Source organism: Coregonus lavaretus (genome assembly GCF_964263955.1).
Source record: "Coregonus lavaretus genome assembly, chromosome: 29".
Classification (NCBI taxonomy): domain Eukaryota; kingdom Metazoa; phylum Chordata; class Actinopteri; order Salmoniformes; family Salmonidae; genus Coregonus; species Coregonus lavaretus.
Window position 1 is genome coordinate 5,660,418 of NC_140016.1, and position 21,275 is coordinate 5,681,692.

Here is a 21,275-nt window from a genome sequence, read left to right on the forward strand (position 1 = left end):
TTGCCTCTGACCCCAGTCCTTACTGCCTCTGACCCCAGTCCTTACTGCCTCTGACCCCAGTCGTTACTGCCTCTGACCCCAGCCTTTATTGCCTCTGACCCCAGTCCTTACTGGCTCTGACCCCAGTCCTTACTGCCTCTGACCCCAGTCCTTACTGCCTCTGACCCCAGTCCTTATTGCCTCTGACCCCAGTCCTTATTGCCTCTGACCCTAGTCCTTACTGCCTCTGACCCCAGTTCTTACTGCCTCCGGCACCAGTCCTTACTGCATCTGACCCCAGTCCTTACTGCCTCTGACCCCAGTCCTTACTGCCTCTGACCCCAGTCGTTACTGCCTCTGACCCCAGCCTTTATTGCCTCTGACCCCAGTCCTTACTGGCTTTTACCCCAGTCCTTACTGCCTCTGACCCTAGTCCTTATTGCCTCTGACCCCAGTCCTTACTGCCTCTGACCCTAGTCCTTATTGCCTCTGACCCTTGTCCTTACTGCCTCTGACCCTAGTCCTTATTGCCTCTGACCCTAGTCCTTACTGCCTCTGACCCCAGTCCTTACTGCCTCTGACCCTAGTCCTTATTGCCTCTGACCCTAGTCCTTATTGCCTCTGACCCCAGTCCTTACTGCCTCTGACCCTAGTCCTTATTGCCTCTGACCCTAGTCCTTACTGCCTCTGACCCCAGTCCTTACTGCCTCTGACCCCAGTCCTTATTGCCTCTGACCCTAGTCCTTATTGCCTCTGACCCTAGGCCTTACTGCCTCTGACCCCAGTCCTTACTGTCTCTGACCCTAGTCCTTATTGCCTCTGACCCTAGTCCTTACTGCCTCTGACCCCAGTCCTTATTGCCTCTGACCCCAGTCCTTACTGCCTCTGACCCTAGTCCTTACTGCCTCTGACCCTAGTCCTTATTGCCTCTGACCCTAGTCCTTTTTGCCTCTGACCCTAGTCCTTATTGCCTCTGACCCTAGTCCTTATTGCCTCTGACACTAGTCCTTACTGCTTCTGACCCCAGTCATTACTGCCTCTGACCCTAGTCGTTACTGCCTCTGACCCCAGCCTTTATTGCCTCTGACCCCAGTCCTTACTGGCTCTGACCCCAGTCCTTACTGCCTCTGACCCTAGTCCTTATTGCCTCTGACCCCAGTCCTTACTGCCTCTGACCCTAGTCCTTATTGCCTCTGACCCTAGTCCTTACTGCCTCTGACCCCAGTCCTTACTGCCTCTGACCCCAGTCCTTATTGCCTCTGACCCTAGTCCTTACTGCCTCTGACCCTAGTCCTTATTGCCTCTGACCCTAGTCCTTACTGCCTCTGACCCCAGTCCTTACTGCCTCTGACCCTAGTCCTTATTGCCTCTGACCCTAGTCCTTACTGCCTCTGACCCCAGTCCTTATTGCCTCTGACCCCAGTCCTTACTGCCTCTGACCCTTCTCCTTACTGCCTCTGACCCTAGTCCTTTCTGCCTCTGACCCCAGTCCTTACTGCCTCTGACCCTAGTCCTTATTGCCTCTGACCCCAGTCCTTACTGCCTCTGACCCCAGTCCTTACTGCCTCTGACCCCAGTCGTTACTGCCTCTGACCCCAGCCTTTATTGCCTCTGACCCCAGTCCTTACTGGCTCTGACCCCAGTCCTTACTGCCTCTGACCCCAGTCCTTACTGCCTCTGACCCCAGTCCTTATTGCCTCTGACCCCAGTCCTTATTGCCTCTGACCCTAGTCCTTACTGCCTCTGACCCCAGTTCTTACTGCCTCCGGCACCAGTCCTTACTGCATCTGACCCCAGTCCTTACTGCCTCTGACCCCAGTCCTTACTGCCTCTGACCCCAGTCGTTACTGCCTCTGACCCCAGCCTTTATTGCCTCTGACCCCAGTCCTTACTGGCTTTTACCCCAGTCCTTACTGCCTCTGACCCTAGTCCTTATTGCCTCTGACCCCAGTCCTTACTGCCTCTGACCCTAGTCCTTATTGCCTCTGACCCTTGTCCTTACTGCCTCTGACCCTAGTCCTTATTGCCTCTGACCCTAGTCCTTACTGCCTCTGACCCCAGTCCTTACTGCCTCTGACCCTAGTCCTTATTGCCTCTGACCCTAGTCCTTATTGCCTCTGACCCCAGTCCTTACTGCCTCTGACCCTAGTCCTTATTGCCTCTGACCCTAGTCCTTACTGCCTCTAACCCCAGTCCTTACTGCCTCTGACCCCAGTCGTTACTGCCTCTGACCCCAGCCTTTATTGCCTCTGACCCCAGTCCTTACTAGCTCTTACCCCAGTCCTTACTGCCTCTGACCCTAGTCCGTATTGCCTCTGACCCCAGTCCTTACTGCCTCTGACCCTAGTCCTTATTGCCTCTGACCCTAGTCCTTACTGCCTCTGACCCCAGTCCTTACTGCCTCTGACCCCAGTCCTTACTGCCTCTGACCCTAGTCCTTATTGCCTCTGACCCTAGTCCTTATTGCCTCTGACCCTAGTCCTTATTGCCTCTGACCCTAGTCCTTACTGCCTCTGACCCCAGTCCTTACTGCCTCTGACCCCAGTCGTTACTGCCTCTGACCCCAGCCTTTATTCCCTCTGACCCCAGTCCTTACTGGCTCTGACCCCAGTCCTTACTGCCTCTGACCCTAGTCCTTATTGCCTCTGACCCCAGTCCTTACTGCCTCTGACCCTAGTCCTTATTGCCTCTGACCCTAGTCCTTACTGCCTCTGACCCCAGTCCTTACTCTCTCTGACGCCAGTCCTTATTGCCTCTGACCCTAGTCCTTATTGCCTCTGACCTTAGTCCTTATTGCCTCTGACCCCAGTCCTTACTGCCTCTGACCCCAGTCCTTACTGCCTCTGACCCTAGTCCTTATTGCCTCTGACCCTAGTCCTTACTGCCTCTGACCCCAGTCCTTATTGCCTCTGACCCTAGTCCTTATTGCCTCTGACCCTAGTCCTTATTGCCTCTGACCCTAGTCCTTATTGCCTCTGACCCTAGTCCTTACTGCCTCTGACCCCAGTCCTTACTGCCTCTGACCCCAGTCGTTACTGCCTCTGACCCCAGCCTTTATTGCCTCTGACCCCAGTCCTTACTGGCTCTGACCCCAGTCCTTACTGCCTCTGACCCTAGTCCTTATTGCCTCTGACCCCAGTCCTTACTGCCTCTTACCCTAGTCCTTATTGCCTCTGACCCTAGTCCTTACTGCCTCTGACCCCAGTCCTTACTGCCTCTGACCCCAGTCATTATTGCCTCTGACCCTAGTCCTTACTGCCTCTGACCCTAGTCCTTATTGCCTCTGACCCTAGTCCTTATTGCCTCTGACCCTAGTCCTTACTGCCTCTGACCCCAGTCCTTACTGCCTCTGACCCTAGTCCTTATTGCCTCTGACCCTTACTGCCTCTGACCCCAGTCCTTATTGCCTCTGACCCCAGTCCTTACTGCCTCTGACCCTAGTCCTTACTGCCTCTGACCCCAGTCCTTATTGCCTCTGACCCCAGTCCTTATTGCCTCTGACCCTAGTCCTTATTGCCTCTGACCCTAGTCCTTACTGCCTCTGACCCCAGTCATTACTGCCTCTGACCCTAGTCCTTATTGCCTCTGACCCCAGTCCTTATTGCCTCTGACCCCAGTCCTTATTGCCTCTGACCCCAGTCCTTATTGCCTCTGACCCCAGTCCTTATTGCCTCTGACCCCAGTCCTTATTGCCTCTGACCCCAGTCCTTATTGCCTCTGACCCTAGTCCTTACTGCCTCTGACCCTAGTCCTTATTGCCTCTGACCCTAGTCCTTACTGCCTCTGACCCTAGTCCTTACTGCCTCTGACCCCAGTCCTTACTGCCTCTGACCCCAGTCCTTACTGCCTCTGACCCCAGTCCTTACTGCCTCTGATCCCAGTCCTTATTGCCTCTGACCCCAGTCCTTACTGCCTCTGACCCTAGTCCTTATTGCCTCTGACCCCAGTCCTTACTGCCTCTGACCCCAGTCCTTACTGCCTCTGACCCCAGTCCTTACTGCCTCTGACCCCAGTCCTTACTGCCTCTGACCCCAGTCCTTACTGCCTCTGACCCCAGTCCTTATTGCCTCTGACCCCAGTCCTTACTGCCTCTGACCCCAGTCCTTATTGCCTCTGAAGCATTGGGATCTAAGAGTATAATTATAAGAAAGCTTTGCACACTGTCAATGATCATATAATGATCTTGGATCTACATATCTAAATGATGTTCTAGGATCAACACAACTCAATTATGATCTAGGATCAACACAACTAAATGATGTTCTAGGATCAACACAACTAAATGATGTTCTAGGATCAACACAACTAAATTATGATCTAAGATCAACACAACTAAATTATGATCTAGGATCAACAAAACTAAATTATAATCTAGGATCAACACAGCTTTGAATTGGGGGCAGGGCAATAACCCTGCAAATCTTGCAATTACTGACCATATCACAAGACAATCATCTTATTAGTTCAGAGGTTGTTGATTCAGGTACAACAAAATAACAATGATCCAGGATCATGCCCCACTTGGTAAAACCAGGGCTTGGAGAGAGGGAGAGGGGAGAGGAGCTCAGGCAGTCCCAGAGGCAGGGAGAGGGAGGCAGGCAGTCCCAGAGGCAGGGAGAGGGAGGCAGGCAGTCCCAGAGGCAGGGAGAGGGAGGCAGGCAGTCCCAGAGGCAGGGAGAGGGAGGCAGGCAGTCCCAGAGGCAGGGAGAGGGAGGCAGGCAGTCCCAGAGGCAGGGAGAGGGAGGCAGGCAGTCCCAGAGGCAGGGAGAGGGAGGCAGGCAGTCCCAGAGGCAGGGAGAGGGAGGCAGGCAGTCCCAGAGGCAGGGAGACGGAGGCTGGCAGTCCCAGAGGCAGGGAGAGGGAGGCAGGCAGCTGGCTCCGAGGTGTGTGTGGCCTATTTTTACTTTCCCTCGTGTCCGTCTCCCACTCAGACAGCTGTTTGAGCATTCAAACACTAAATTACTAAGAGACTGCCACGGGAGGGCTTCAGCAGCCCCACAGTCCACACGAAGCAAAGGCATCTCCCGTGTTCAAAGGTAGTTCAAAGATGGGTAGGTGCAGAAGAACTGTTTCAATTTTGATGGGATGGAGCGTGTGTGTGTGGGTGAGAGAGAGAGAGAAGGAGAGAGAGAGAGAGAAAGAGAGAGAGTGTCTATGTGTGTGTGAAGGGTATAACTCATGCAAACACACACCCCACACCCCCACCTGACACAAATATACCACAGCATGAGTTTGAAAAAAACAATTTATTAACTACCTGCTAGGTCAGGCTGAGCTACTATGCTGTTACAGATGTCGGATCTTAATTTGACCTGTTTTATCGCAGGAGGAAAATAATCCTGCAGCAGGAGGATTTGAATATCTGAATAAATATTTAGAATCGCCTCCAGGGGGTAGCTTGAAGCAGTGTTTATATACAATGCAGTACCGTACCTACATTGTACCTTAGACTGCAGGTCCACTGGGCGCCAGTTCAAGTAGCCTATGTAAGCTATGTGCAGGCTACAACGCGTCTCCTGTGAATTCTTATGTGGATTATAATAACTGGAGAGTTCAAAGGGTTCAGAGTTCAAAGGGTTCAGAGTTCAAAGGTCACTCGCACTCAAACCATGAAAAGGAATAACCCAAGGAGGCTGAAATGCTAAAATAATATACTTAATTTAATCCATGTTCGAAATAATACAAAAAAAAATAGTATCAGTTTGGTCCTTATGCCTTCATCAGAGCTGCTTTTAAAGAAAAGACAAGACACACATACTTAAGTAGACACACGTGCTGCGAGTAGCAAGTGCAGCAGGTGCAGACATCGAATTAATTAGATACTAGCGAATGGGGAGTCAACGAGGTATATTAGCATAAAATTGCAGTGGAGAAAAAATATTAATTTACAATTCAAATATCACATACAGTATATGATTGAAGTAAGACACAACAGTATAGGCTACATAGCGATATCATAAAAAAATGATTGGTTCTGTACTCAAGCGTAAAGCTCAAAGAGGGCGGGGCAACTGAATATAATACATTGACGTATTTGTAGGGGGTAGATGTATTTTTCGTTATGGATTTTAAAAAATGTTGTGTTCAAGGCAAGCAATAGGCAGAATAAATGTATGCTGCCTCAGTGCCTGTGTGATCCAGCGGTTACACAGCCAGTGACCCAGGCACACATATGCCAAAGTCAGGCATGGGTTGGAGTCCAACCCACTCACCTTCCCAGTCTTTCCAACACTGTCTTTTCAATAAAAGCTCAAAAATTACAAAATACCTCTAAGAATGAATAAGTCATTGGACAAATAACAATTAGATTGTGAGCGCATGTCCAACATAAAACATTATTATAAATAATACAATTTAGGCTAAACCGATTCATAGAACATGCACAGACCTAGCAAGCAACAATACAGTATATGCTATGCTAACTGATTCCACTGATTGAACGAGAAAACAAACAAAGAAATTCAGGTTGGAGATTTTGAGGTGGAAATTTAAAACTTTAGAGGACTTGAATACATTGCCTTGAGGAGTTCCACTACCAGATAGTTAATTTTTAAAATTAATTTAGATAGCCTACATGGGGGGGGGTGCGGTTTCAACATGGCTACGTAAAGACGTGTTCCGAGGCCTCTCCACTAAGGGTTGATACTTTTATGTTTTGACTTTTTATCTATCAAAACGAGAACACACTTTGCACACCTACTGGCTCTAGCAACATTTGGGTGGCATTCTTGGATATGTCTGGAACCGGGAAAATGAGACGAAACAGTAAAAGACACGACGAAGACTAGCAACAAGATGGCGGATGCTAACGTTATGGAGATGCTATTCACCATCCGCGCAGAAATGGCTACACTACGCTCTGATTTCATGACCGAACTTTGTTTCCTCTGTGTCAAGTCTACGAGCTAGAATTATGACAGAAGTCCAGTAAACTATGGCGACACTACAAACAACTATTGCGACACAAACCCCCAAAATAAAGGATATGGAAACGTTGTTGACCGACATCGATAAGCGGCTTACCAAATTGGAGACCAGAAACGACGAGCTTACCTCCGAGAATGTGAAGCTAAAGGTTAGTCTAGATTAACAGGAAAACCGTTCCCAGAGACAGAACATACGTGTGGTCGGAATCCCAGATGGGACGGAAGGGTGCAATCCTACCGAGTTCATGGCCTCTTTCCTGCAAGACGTCCTCGACGGAGAGACATTTGAAAGGCCCATCGCACTCTAGCTGCAAAACCAGTCGCCCTCCCAGAGCAATGCTGGTCTGCCTACAATACTTCCAGACCAAATAAAAATTATTCGGACCTCCCGCAAAAGAGGACAGCTGAACTAAAATGGCAAGCGAATCCATATCTTCCCAGATTACTCGGCAGACCTGGCAAGACGCAGAGCTGCATACAAAGAAGTGAAAGCCCACCTTCACAAGGCAGGAGTCAGATTTGGCCTGATACACCCAGCTTAGTTTAGTTTAGTTTTAGTTTAATAATTCCATTAAAAAAAACAAGCACATATAAAACTTGAAAAAGCCATACATGCACATGAGTAAAATCATTGAGGATAACACAGGATTACTTTCCAGGGGGCCTACAAACGTCTTATTAATTGTTTTGTTTTTGTGATGCAAAAAGGATTTAGCTAATTTTGACTTTGTGGCTGTGGCAACTAGTGACAACCGCGAGAGAGGGAGGATGATTTTGATAGCTGGCACTGGTCCGAATGACTCGACTGCCCCCCGTATGGAGAGAAAGAGAACTGCGGATTTTCAGGCTTTTCTAAATCGAGCTCATTTGGAATTTCCTGATGCGCAGGAAAATGTTTCTGGAACAATAGAGTGATCAAATTAAGATCCGACACCTGTACACACAAACACAAAGACGCCTGTACATACAAACACAAAGACACCTGTACATACAAACACAAAGACACCTGTACACACAAACACAAAGACGAGGTGTGCCATTAAGTCAGATTAAACAACCTCCAGCCTGGTAACGCCTATAGCTGTAACGTATAGATGAAGACAATAGGCTGACCACTCGCAGGAAGAGGTCACCGTGACATAACAGGTAAGATATGATGACTCAGGTTGAGCTTGAAATGAACTATATAGGGAATAGGGTGCCATTTCAGACACAACTAATATATTCATTTTAACTGGAGGAGGTGATATGCAACACGCCCTATACCAGAAGGCAGTAGGCTACACAAACCACATCAAAGCCATTGGGTGCATCCAAAATTGCACCCCAACTCTCTGTATAGTGCAGTCAATGTTAGTGCACTACATAGGGAATAGGGTGCAATTTGGGATGCATCCATTGTCAATACAAATCCAAGTGTGTAACTTAGTTCATGGCATGGAAGTATAAAAACTCTCTGCTTTTACTCTTTCCATTTTAAGACGAGTTGTTTTATCTCATTTATTCATCACATCACCATCAATATTTATCACATAATGTGCCTGCCTGCCTGCCTGCCTGCCTGCCTGCCTGCCTGCCTGCCTGCCTGCCTGCCTCAACTAACTGTGGGCGGAGAGAGAAACGCACTGTGAAGTAGGTCTCTGCTGCAGATGGATGTTAGGAAGCAGCTGGCTATGGACCACCTGCGCACGCATGAGCACACACACACCACCCTCCCCTCACACACACACACACACACCTACTCAGCCTGCTGCCTGCCACATATGTCCTTTCTAAATTAGATTGCAGCTAGGCTTTCAGACAGGCCTGATTAACTGGCCCAGGTTTGAAAAGTGAACTTACTGTAAACCATTAGCACAATGCTCTGTTCTCTCCACTGCTCCTGGCTGGCTGAGAGAGAGAGAGAGAGAGAACACCCACCTGGTTGGTCCGGTATGACCAGTTTCGGAAGTTTACATACACCTTAGCCAAATACATTTAAACTTAGTTTTTCATAATCGCTGACACTTAATCCTAGTAAGAATTCCCTGTCTTAGGTCAGTTAGGATCACCACTTTATTTTAAGAATGTGAAATGTCAGAATAATAGTAGAGAGAATGATTTATTTCAGCTTTTATTTATTTCATCACATTCCCAGTGGGTCAGAAGTTTACATACACTCAATTAGTATTTGGTAGCATTGCCTTTAAATTGTTTAACTTGGGTCAAACGTTTTGGGTAGCCTTCCACAAGCTTCCCACAATAAGTTGGGTTAATTTTGGCCCATTCCTCCTGACAGAGCTGGTGTAACTGAGTCAGGTTTGTAGGCCTCCTTGCTCGCATACGCTTTTCAGTTCTGCCCACACATTTTCTATAGGATTGAGGTCAGGGCTTTGTGATGGCCACTCCAATACCTTGACTTTGTTGTCCTTAAGCCATTTTGCCACAACTTTGGAAGTACGCTTGGGGTCATTGTCCATTTGGAAGACCCATTTGCGACCAAGCTTTAACTTCCTGACTGATGTCTTGAGATGTTGCTTCAATATATCCACATAATTTTCCTTCCTGATGATGCCATCTATTTTGTGAAGTGCACCAGTCCCCCCTGCAGCAAAGCATCCTCACAGCATGATGCTGCCACCCCCGTGCTTCACTGTTGGGATGGTGTTCTTCGGCTTGCAAGCAACCCCCTTTTTCCTCCAAACATAAGGATAGTCATTATGGCCAAACAGATATAGTTGATTCATCAGACCAGAGGTTGCAAACCGTAGTCTGTCTTTTTTAATGGCGGTTTTAGAGCAGTGGCTTCTTCCTTGCTGAGCGGCCTTTCAGGTTATGTCGATATAGGACTGTGGATATAGATACTTTTGTACCTGTTTCCTCCAGCATCTTCACAAGGTCCTTTGCTGTTGTTCTGGGATTGATTTGCACTTTTCGCACCAAAGTACGTTCATCTCTAGGAGACAGAACACGTCTCCTTCCTGAGCGGTATAATAATAATAATAATAATAATAATATGCCATTTAGCAGACGCTTTTATCCAAAGCGACTTACAGTCATGCGTGCATACATTTTTGTTTATGGGTGGTCCCGGGGATTGAACCCACTACCTTTGCGTTACAAGCGCCGTGCTCTACCAGCTGAGCTACTGAGGACCATGCGTGGTCCCATGGTGTTTATACTTGCGTACTATTGCTTGTACAGATGAATGTGGTACCTTCAGACGTTTGGAAATTGCTCCCAAGGATGAACCAGACTTGTGGAGGTCTACAATGTTTTTTCTGAGGTCTTGGCTGATTTATTTTGATTTTCCCATGATGTCAAGCAAAGAGGCACTGAGTTTGAAGGTAGGCCTTGAAATACATCCACAGATACACCTCTAATTGACTCAAATGATGTCAATTAGCCTATCAGAAGCTTCTAAAGCCGTGACATCATTTTCTTGAATTTTCCAAGCTGTTTAAAGGCACAGTCAACTTAGTGTATGTAAACTTCTGACCCACTGGAATTGTGATACAGTGAATTATAAGTGAAATAATCTGTCTGTAAACAATTGTTGGAAAAATTACTTGTGTCATGCACAAAGTAGATGTCCTAACCGACTTGCCAAAACTATAGTTTGTTAACAAGAAGTTTGTAGAGCGGTTGAAAAACGAGTTTTAACGACTCCAACCTAAGTGTATGTAAACTTCCGACTTCAACTGTATGAAGTAGCTCTTATGAAGGAAAAAGGTTGACCCCTGATCTAGATTATATGTTCTGTGGTCTTGGTAGGTAAAGACATGAGTAGCCTAATGTATTTTACAGTTTTTCTCAGTCGCTTTGGTGCATTTTTCACATCATCCCTAACATGTGCAAAATAATAAGTGCATTTCTCAGAACAATTTGTACAAACTGCAATATACAATAGATATGTTTCTAAAGCTAGTCAGTCACTAAAAATCCTTAGTACATCTCTCAAAAGTAAATATTCATGCCAATGATCATGTCAGTGTCATCAGAATGATAAGTCATTGAGTCATTGTTCACGAACAAGGTTGTCAAAATGTTTAGGCATGTTGTCAATGGAACTGTGTACTTTGACAGTATTACCTGATGTAAACTTAGGCTACAGTTTGGATGACAGTTACTGTATTGAAAATGCACAAGGCTGCACTTCTATGGCATATATCAATTTCAACAGTACTATTTACATATTACTGTATGTGGGTTATTGATTGAAAGAGACTGGACAACCCAAGGGGCACAAAGGAAAAAAAACTAAATTAGAAAGAAACACAGGAAACCACCCCTAAGGCACAACTTTGCCCACAGCACTGTTCTAGTGCTGTCTCTACACATCCAGACGTTCCTGTCTGTCAGCCCACATATTCTCATCCACATCACACCGGATATTTTCCCTTCCAATGCAACGTGGAAAGAATCTTTTGGAATGCCTTATCCATCCTCTGCAGGCGTCTACTGTGGTGTCCTCACATGCTGCATCCATTGCAGCCAGCAGGGTCATCTGTGTGTGTGGCTGACGATCGTACACCTTCCACCTCCATGCTGAAAAGAACTCCTCAATTGGGTTAAGGAATGGTGAATAAGGTGGGAGGAATTCTATGAGCATCCTCGGGTGGGTCACAAACCATTGCCTTATGATGTTTGATCGATGGAAACTCACATTATCACAAAGGACCACATACTTTGGCAAATCCTCTCTAAACAGACCCCTCTCATCATCAGGGATGAGAGCCCTGTAGAGAGTCTCTAAAAAGTTGAGTAGATGCTGGGTGTTGTATGGCCCTAAAAGGGGGATATGGGTTAGGACACCATGCTCCGAAATAGCAGCACACATGGTGATATTTCCTCCCCGTTGGCCTGGCAAATCCACAGTAGCTCTGTGACCGATGATATTCCGACCCCGCCTTCTGCATTTGGTCAGGTTGAAGCCAGCCTCATCCACGTATACAAAGTTGTGAGAGGGTTCACTTGATTCCAACTCCATTATACGCTATATCCCAGAACACACAGTTGAATTTGTTTTGGTAAGGAAGAGTGACATAAAATGTACATATATTGCATGTTCCTTCCACAGCAATGGAAATGTGTGCAGTTTATGCTTACTGTACTATGTAACACTATAAAATGTTGCTGTAAAGTAGTTACATAGATATATGTTTTACCTGTACATACTGGTACCGTAGCTCCTTAACTCTGTCCTCATTCCTTTGGAATGGTACACGGTACAGCTGTTTCATACTCATCTGGTTTCTATGCAGCACCCTGTCGATGGTTGAGATGCTAACCGTATGGATGTTTTCAAAGACATCGTTGTCTTCTATAATGGTCCTTTGTATTTCCCTGAGTCTCATGGCATTGTTTGCTCGGACCATGGTGCAAATAGCCTCCTCCTGTTGAGGTGTGAAAAGGCGTCCTCTGCCACCGGTTTGAGGTAATCTTGCAGTCCTATGTGTGGAAAAATGCAGTGATGCATCGCACACTTTCACATAGACAAAAACTATGCGAACACACATTTTACTGTAAAACATACAGGTGGGTGCATGTAAGGTGCAGTATGTATCTGTATAGAGTATATTTCTGTATGCTGTGAAATACAAGTGGACTACTGTAATATGAAGCATTGTAGGAAGTATACAGTATACTGCTTATATACAGTAACAGTGCACTGTACATTGGTGGACATACCTGTTCTCTCTTCGAAACGTTTGTACTATTGAGGACACGGTTGATCTCCCAATATTCGGCTGCACCCTTCGACCCGCCTCAGCCATTGTAAGGCCATGATTGACAACATGGTCTACAATAGTGGCCCTTATGTCATCAGATATGCGCCTATGTCCTCTTCTGCCTCTTCCTCTGTTTTGCCTTCCACCACGCATCCTTGCTCCTCTTCTTCCTCCTCTTGGCTGTTGACCCTGTTCGTTTCCTAGTCCATCCATTATTGGAAAATTGCAACTCTGTGTTGTGGTCTGTCTATATATGCTTGCCAATTGATTCTTCATGAGATGCACCTTTGAGCAATTTAGACAACTGGTTGATTGTTGGTTGAACTAACACTTTACATTCCTTCATGAGTGAGGGTTAATTTCACCTGCACGATTCAGCAATTTACGTTTTTGTACAAAAGGTCTAATAGAAATGTGTAAAACTATGCTTGACAGTTTATGACAAATAGTTCAACAATTTTGCATGTAATGGCTTATGCAAGGAACTAATGCCTAGATGTTTTGAGGGGTAAGACTATTCAACAGAGAACCATCTACTATATTTTGATCAACATGACATGAGCAATTGAAAATGTGGAAAAAAGCTGACACTTGTACATTATCAATTGCAATATGTACAAAAGCAATTGCAATTTGTTCAAAGGAATAAGAAATTGCTTTAATGATGTGCACAAGTGACTAGATGATTTGGAATTTGTACAAGTAGTATCAAGAATTGCACTTTTGATCTAAGAAATGCACCAAAGCGACTGAGAAAAACTGTAAATCCAGTACCTCAGAACTATACTGTCAGAAGGAATGCCCCTATGGGACTGACTATCTGGTCAGAACAGGACCATTTTATTGCATGGCCTTGTTGACATCACCTAAAGAGCTGTTAGGTTGACTGTTTATCCCCCTCAGAAAACTGCTGCTGCAGGATTAGCTATGATGCATGACTGACACCTCGCAAGACTGGAGCGACTGCGCGAACAGACACACCTGAACTATATCTAGATCTTTTTACGCTGCTGCTACTCTGTTAATTATTTATGCATGTACTTTAACTCTACCCACATGTACATATTACTTCAACTACCTCAACTAGCCGGTGCCCCCGCACATTGACTCTGCACCGGTACCCCCCTGTATATAGCCTCCCTACTGTTATTTTATTTTACTTCTGCAATTTTTTTCTCAACACTTTTTTGTTGTTTTATTCTACTTTTTTATTTAAAATAAATGCACAGTTGGTTAAGGGCTGTAAGTAAGCATTTCACTGTAATGTCTGCACCTGTTGTATTCGGCGCATGTGGCCAATAAAATTGGATTTGATTTAATTGATATATACATACAGATGCACCTACACACTTAATGGAAAATACCACTCGGAAATTATCATTTTGGTATTTGTTTCATTAGTTCACTGTTGATACAGTCCCAAATTGTTTTGCATGTCAGCAATCAAGTTTTCAAGATATAGAACTTTCAAAATACAGAAAGTGTCACAGTATGATGCTTTTTGCAGGATGATGCAGTAAGATGCATTTAGAAGGATGATGCATTATTGATGCAGGATGATGCAGTATGATAGGGTTTGCAGGATGATGCAGTATGATAGGGTTTGCAGGATGATGCAGTATGATAGGGTTTGCAGGATGATGCAGTATGATAGGGTTTGCAGGATGATGCAGTATGATAGGGTTTGCAGGATGATGCAGTATGATAGGGTTTGCAGGATGATGCAGTATGATGCAGTATGGTTCAGTATGATGTGTTTTGCAGTACACTTTCTGTATTTTGAAAGTTTTAAACAAATACAACATGATCGTTTTTCAGTGGAATTTTCCTTAAACACACACACACACACACACACAATGGAACACACACACAGAGAGAGAGAGAGGCATTGCTAAAACAGATCACATTCAATGAGTTAGCAGCACTCTGCGAGTTAGACAGGAGTTTAAATAAAACATGCAGGCAAGAGAGAGAGAGAGAGAGAGAGAGAGAGAGAGAGAGAGACAGAGAGACAGAGAGACAGAGAGACAGACAGACAGACAGACAGACAGACAGACAGACAGACAGACAGACAGACAGACAGACAGACAGACAGACAGACAGACAGAGAGAAACTCTTAGTTAAATCTTCTCACTGGAGGCCAGACCAACACACTAACTGTCCAGCTGTCCTAGACTGGATGGTGTTATCAGCATATTGACTTAAGAAGCTGTCCTAGACTGGATGGTGTTATCAGCATATTGACTTAAGAAGCTGTCCTAGACTGGATGGTGTTATCAGCATATTGACTTAAGAAGCTGTCCTAGACTGGATGGTGTATTCAGCATATTGACTTAAGAAGCTGTGCTAGATTGGATGGTGTATTCAGCATATTGACTTAAGAAGCTGTCCTAGACTGGATGGTGTTATCAGCATATTGACTTAAGAAGCTGTCCTAGACTGGATGGTGTTATCAGCATATTGACTTAAAAAGCTGTCCTAGACTGGATGGTGTTATCAGCATATTGACTTAAGAAGCTGTCCTAGACTGGATGGTGTTATCAGCATATTGACTTAAGAAGCTGTCCTAGACTGGATGGTGTATTCAGCATATTGACTTAAGAAGCTGTGCTAGACTGGATGGTGTTATCAGCATATTGACTTAAGAAGAGCATGCTGTCATGAGCCCGAGTTATAGACTAGAGTATTTCCTGGTGAGATCACATGACCAGGAGAAACTCAGGGCCCTAGTTATAGACTAGAGTATTTCCTGGTGAGATCACATGACCAGGAGAAACTCAGGGCCCTAGTTATAGACTAGAGTATTTCCTGGTGAGATCACATGACCAGGAGAAACTCAGGGCCCTAGTTATAGACTAGAGTATTTCCTGGTGAGATCACATGACAAGGAGAAACTCAGGGCCCTAGTTATAGACTAGAGTATTTCCTGGTGAGATCACATGACAAGGAGAAACTCAGGGCCCTAGTTATAGACTAGAGTATTTCCTGGTGAGATCACATGACCAGGAGAAACTCAGGGCCCTAGTTATATCATGAGTCCTGTCAGTGTAGAGGCATTATTATCCAGAAGTAACTATTTACAGCCAAAATGTGCCAATAAATATGATCCTATGTTTATCACAGCCTACCTACACCTTTCCCCTCAACAGCCATTGGCTGCTGTAATGCTTGGACTGTGTGTCCTGCGACAACATGTGAATAAGTAATGACATGTATCTCCCCCTCTTGCTTTCTCTCTCTCCACCCCTCCTTCTCTCTCTCTCCCCCCTTCTCAGTCTCTCTTTCTCTCTCTCCACCCCTCCTTCTGTCTCCCCCCCCCCCCCCCCCATCTCAGTCTCTCTCTCTCCATCCCTCGCCCCTCTCTTTTTAAAAGCTATATTTTAAGAATTCACCATGTTCTGGTGTTCTGCTGACATGCAAAAGAGATAAAAGATTAATGCGTGTTTAAAACATTTAAATGGATGTACTGAACTTTCCATCCAATTGGCGACAGATTTTCATGTGAATATTCTAAAATCTGCATAAAAACAATATGACATTTTCCTACCAGAGATGTTTCCATCAAACTGACTTGTTGCGGCTGTGTGTGACAAAGTAGTGCACATAAAAATAACTTTTGCAGTTAAATTCCCATGTACCGAATACAAAATACAAGATAAATGTGTTTCCATTGCATTTACAACTCCACTGATGGTTTTGTAACATTGTAAATGTAAATCAGCGAGACTCAAATTAGTATGATATGTAAATTGTTGGTATGCTTATATAACACAGAAGGTTACTTAAGGCAAAAATAAACATGAACGTCTTGCAACCCAAAGGTTGCGTGGTCGAATCTCATCATGGACAACTTTAGCATTTTAGCTAATTAGCTACTTTGCAACTACTTAGCATGTTAGCTAACCATTCCCCTTTAACCTAACTCCAAACCCTAACCCTAACCTTAATCCTAACATTAACCCCTAACACTAACCCCTAGCCTAGCATTCGGAAAGTATTCAGACCCCTTGACCTTTTCCACATTTTGTTACGTTACAGCCTTATTCTAAAATTGATTAAATACATGTTTCTTCATCAAACTACACACAATACCCCATAATAACAAAGCGAAAACAGGTTAGCAAAGCCAAAACATTTTAGCAAATGTATTTTCACACTCTTCACATACTCTGCTGCTACTCTGTTTATTATCTATCCTGATTGTCACTTTTACCCCTACCTACATGTATATATTACCTCAATTACCTCAACTACCTTGTACCCCTGCACATTGACTCAGTACTGGTACTCCTTGTATAAAGCCTCATTATTGTTATTTTATTGTGTTACTATTTCTTTTTTTATTTAGCAAATTTTTCTTACTTCTTAACTCTGCATTGTTGGTTAAGGGCTCGTCAGGAAGCATTTCACTGTAAAGTCTACACCTGTTGTATTCTGTGCATGTGACAAATACATTTTGATTTGATTTGATTGTAATTCGCAGCATATCACACGAAATGGATGATGGACATGCACAAATAAATACATACCATACGAAACGTAACATAGAGTATCATGCTTATTGGAGTGTCCCGGATTTACTTTTACTATGTTACGTAACTATGTTATGTCTACACCTGTGTCCAGGTCGGACGAAAAGAAAAAAATTACCTGTCCGGGGAGGTTCTCTTCGGCACTGTTCAACCAATCAAGTAAATGTGAAGGAGGGGTTAAAATGGAGTGTCGCCATAGAGATGGAAAGAGGCCTTGCCATTATGGCGTCTGTGACAGCCTCAAAGGCGCTGCCAATTCTATCTCCATTTTGAATTCGTCCATTTTCTTCTTCACGATTGGCTGATCCCTCCTGATGACCCGGCTGCACATGACTCCAATAGGGGGGAGTCACCCAATGAAGTTGGAAGCCCCACCCAGTTGACTACATTAAAATGGTTGAAGCCCTCAATGGCGCGCTGCCCATGCTAACACTGCCTTCTGGACACCAGAGGCCTCTATCGTTCTCTATGGTGTAGCTCAAATCCAAAAGCGGAGGTCGTGTCACAGGGGTCTTTCCATTTCCACTGAAAAGTGAAACATCCGGTTGTTGCTAGTAGGCTACCTGCATGATGAGATTATTATAGATAAGATTATTTGTATTTTTCAAATGGCAGCAAAGCATCGATCATCATGTCACCAGAATAAGACCCTCTATATTTATTGGAAAGCAGCATCAAGCTTTCTTCACCATGCACTTTCACCACCCTGTGAAGTTCATCATAATTCCACCTCCATTTCTCACATAATTAATTTTATCTACACAAAAAGATCCCACCTTGTATAGCGTATTTTGTTTTAATTGCCATTAGGAAAGTTTCCCCACAAATGTGCTGTTTCCATCAGGCCTTTTGTGACGACAGAGACCCTATTGGCTTGCAAGACTGCACGGACAGGGAAGGAGAGAGAGAGAGTACCGGGCGACACAGAGAGTAACGAGTGATGGTGGAAGGAAGAGCGCGCTTATTTGAAATGGAAAAGCATTGCGGTAGCTATTGATAAAGAAGAACATCAAGACGCGCTCTGTGGGATGCACTGTTGAGCACTGCATCCCGAGGGGTTCGTGCTCATTGTATGGAGATTGTGACAGCCGGTTAAATGGCGTCCCTTGAGAAGGCAAGAACTAGATGTATGTCAGGAGAAGTGCAGTATTATCATAAGAAGAGTTATCCTTGGAATACGGAGGAGGAATGGAGGGAAAAAGAGAGGCAGAGGAGGTCAAAGAGAGAGAAGAAGGAAGAGGGTGAGCTTGAGTCGGTTAAAAATGGCGGGAAAAAGGGAGATGGTTTGTTAAAGAAGAATGGTAGAAAGTGTAAACAGAGTGAGTTGAAGACAGGAGGAGAAATGGAAGAGAATGAGGGTGAAGTATTGGAGGTGGTAGGTGTGGTGAAGTTCTTGGAGCCCGAGGCTTGCACCGAGTCTGTGACAGTAGGAGTGAAGTTTTTGGAAAAAGTGGAACCTTGTCTTTTGACTGATCCATTTGTGGTTTCCATTTGTGGTTTCAGGGTGGGTGAAAACAGAGTTGGGTGCTGTGGAATCGGTGAAGGTAACCAGAAGTGGTCTTGTGATAATTGTTTGTGTTTCTGCTCATCAGAGGGATCAGGTGCTCCGCGTTAAATGAATGGGGATAAGAGATGTGAATTGTTTTGCTCTCAAGAAAAGGGCGCCATTGAAAGGTGTGATTACTGGGGTAGCAGTAAATGTGAAAGCTGACCAACTGAAGGGGAAGATTCCCGGTGTTTGTGATGCTCGTCGTTTGGTGCAATGCAGACAGGGTGGCGTGACTGGAGAAACAGAAGAGTCATTGTCTGTTCTTTTGAGTTTTGATGTTGAGTCTTTGCCCGACAAAGTGATGTTAGGATATATAAGTAATCCTGTATGAGCTTTTGTGCCGAATACATCACATTGTTACAGGTGTCAAGCTTATGGGCATGTGGCAGCAGTGTGTAGGAGGGAGGTTCCTAGGTGTGAGAAGTGTGCAGAAGGGCATGAGACAAAGGAATGTGTAGCATTGGGGAAAGTAGTGGTATGTGTTAATTGTAGGGGTGCCCATGGGGCTGGGGATCAGAAATGTCCCGTGCGAGAGAGGCAGGTTGAGGTTTCCAGGGTAAGAGTAGTGAAGAAGTTGTCATATGCTGAGGCAGTGAAGAAAGTAGAGGAAGATGGGTCAAGGGGGAGGGATCCTGAGAGAAATGGTGTGAGTAGTAGATCTGTACCAGTACAGAGGGATAAACCAATAAGTGATATATGTTTCAGTAAGATTGGATTTTTAGCATTTATAGCAATGGTTATCAACTATACTGCAGGGATGGAACGTAAATCGCAGAAAATAGAGGTTGTGTTGGCAGCTGCAAAGAGGTATTTGGGTGTGCGAGACTTGACATCAGAAGAGTTACAGGGTGTGTTAATTGGTGGTGTCCCATCCCTTCAGGCTGTTGGCATGAGGTAGGAATACATAGATTTTAATAGTGGAGTAGGTTGGTGTTATTTTTATTTTTGTGAGTGTAGTGTTAGATGGTAGGGTATTTGTTTATTTATTAATTATTTCAAGCAAAGGATAAGGGAGTTATACTCCAGTCTAGTAGGTGGCGGTAATGCAACATTTATTGGATGCCAACCGCCGTTAAACCTCATCGAAGAAGAAGAAGAAGAAGGCCTTTCGTGACGTCTCGAGAGGGATTTGGGAGCGGCGTGTTTGAATGAACGAAGGAGACGGTGCAAGAGTGGAAAGAAGATGGCGGAAACAGATGATGAAGTGGATTCTGAATCTAATGGTGGTAGAATCAAGGAAAATTGGAATATTGTCCAAAAGAATGGAAAACGGAGCCAAGTAGTGATGAGAATGTCCCTTCGTATCTAAATGAGGAGCAGCTGATAGAATGACCAGTCTTGAGGAATCCATTTGAGACATCCAAACTGGTGGAGAGAGTGCTGGGTAGAGTGAAGGATGTGGAATCCATTTGAGACATCCAAACTGGTGGAGAGAGTGCTGGGTAGAGTGAAGGATGTGGAATCCATTTGAGACATCCAAACTGGTGGAGAGAGTGCTGGGTAGAGTGAAGGATGTGGAATCCATTTGAGACATCCAAACTGGTGGAGAGAGTGCTGGGTAGAGTGAAGGATGTGGAATCCATTTGAGACATCCAAACTGGTGGAGAGAGTGCTGGGTAGAGTGAAGGATGTGAGGATCGCGAGAGGCGGGCTGGTTTAGATTTTTTTGTGCTTCTGAGGATCAGAAGAAACGTGTGTTGCGTCTCACCCGATTTGACAAGTTTGAAGTGTCGCGTGTGTCTTTTTAGGAACAGGGCACCTCTCAAGGGGGTTATATCTGGAGTCTCCTGGGAAGTAGATGTTGAAGAGATTAAACATATTCCTGGACTGATTGATGCATGTCGGATGAATCGTGTGGTGAATTAAGAAAAAGTGAAGAGTCTATCAGTTCTTTTGTTTTTTTGATATGGAGTCTCTCCCTACTCAAGTGCAGTTAGGGTATATTAACTACAGAGTCTGAGCATTTATCCCAAGACCAATGCAGTGTGATCACTGTAAAGCTTTTGGTCGTGTTTCAAGTGTTTGCAGAAGGGAGAAGGCGAGATGTCCAAGTTGTGGAAAAGATCATATTATGTGTTATAAAAGTGATGAAAATGTGACATGTTGCAATTGTGGTGGGAACCATGAAGCCACGTGTTTCGAATGCCCCACAAGGGTGAAAGAGAATGAGGTGGCCAAAGCCAGGGCTGTCCAGAGCATTTCATATGCAGCAACTGTTAAAAGGGTTGAGGGTTTGAATGGTGCTCCTGAAGAGTCCATGGTAGTGGATAGGCCTTCACTGCAGCCAGCAGGATCCTGACATTTTAAAGGTTCAGAAGGTGGACTTTGTGGCCTTTATAGCTATGGTAATTAATGGCACTTCCAAGGTGGAGAGAAGGTCCAGGAAGATAGAAATCATTGTGGATGCGGCGGAGCGGTTCCTGGGGCTGAAAGATTTCTCGGCGGCGAAGGAGTTACATGGAATATTGTCACAAGCCGTACCACCCTTTCAGGACCTTGAGCCTGAGAAGGGAGATATGGACAATTGAAAGAAGGAAGAAGTGGGAGTTTTGTTTTGTTTTGTCCATTTTTATTTGG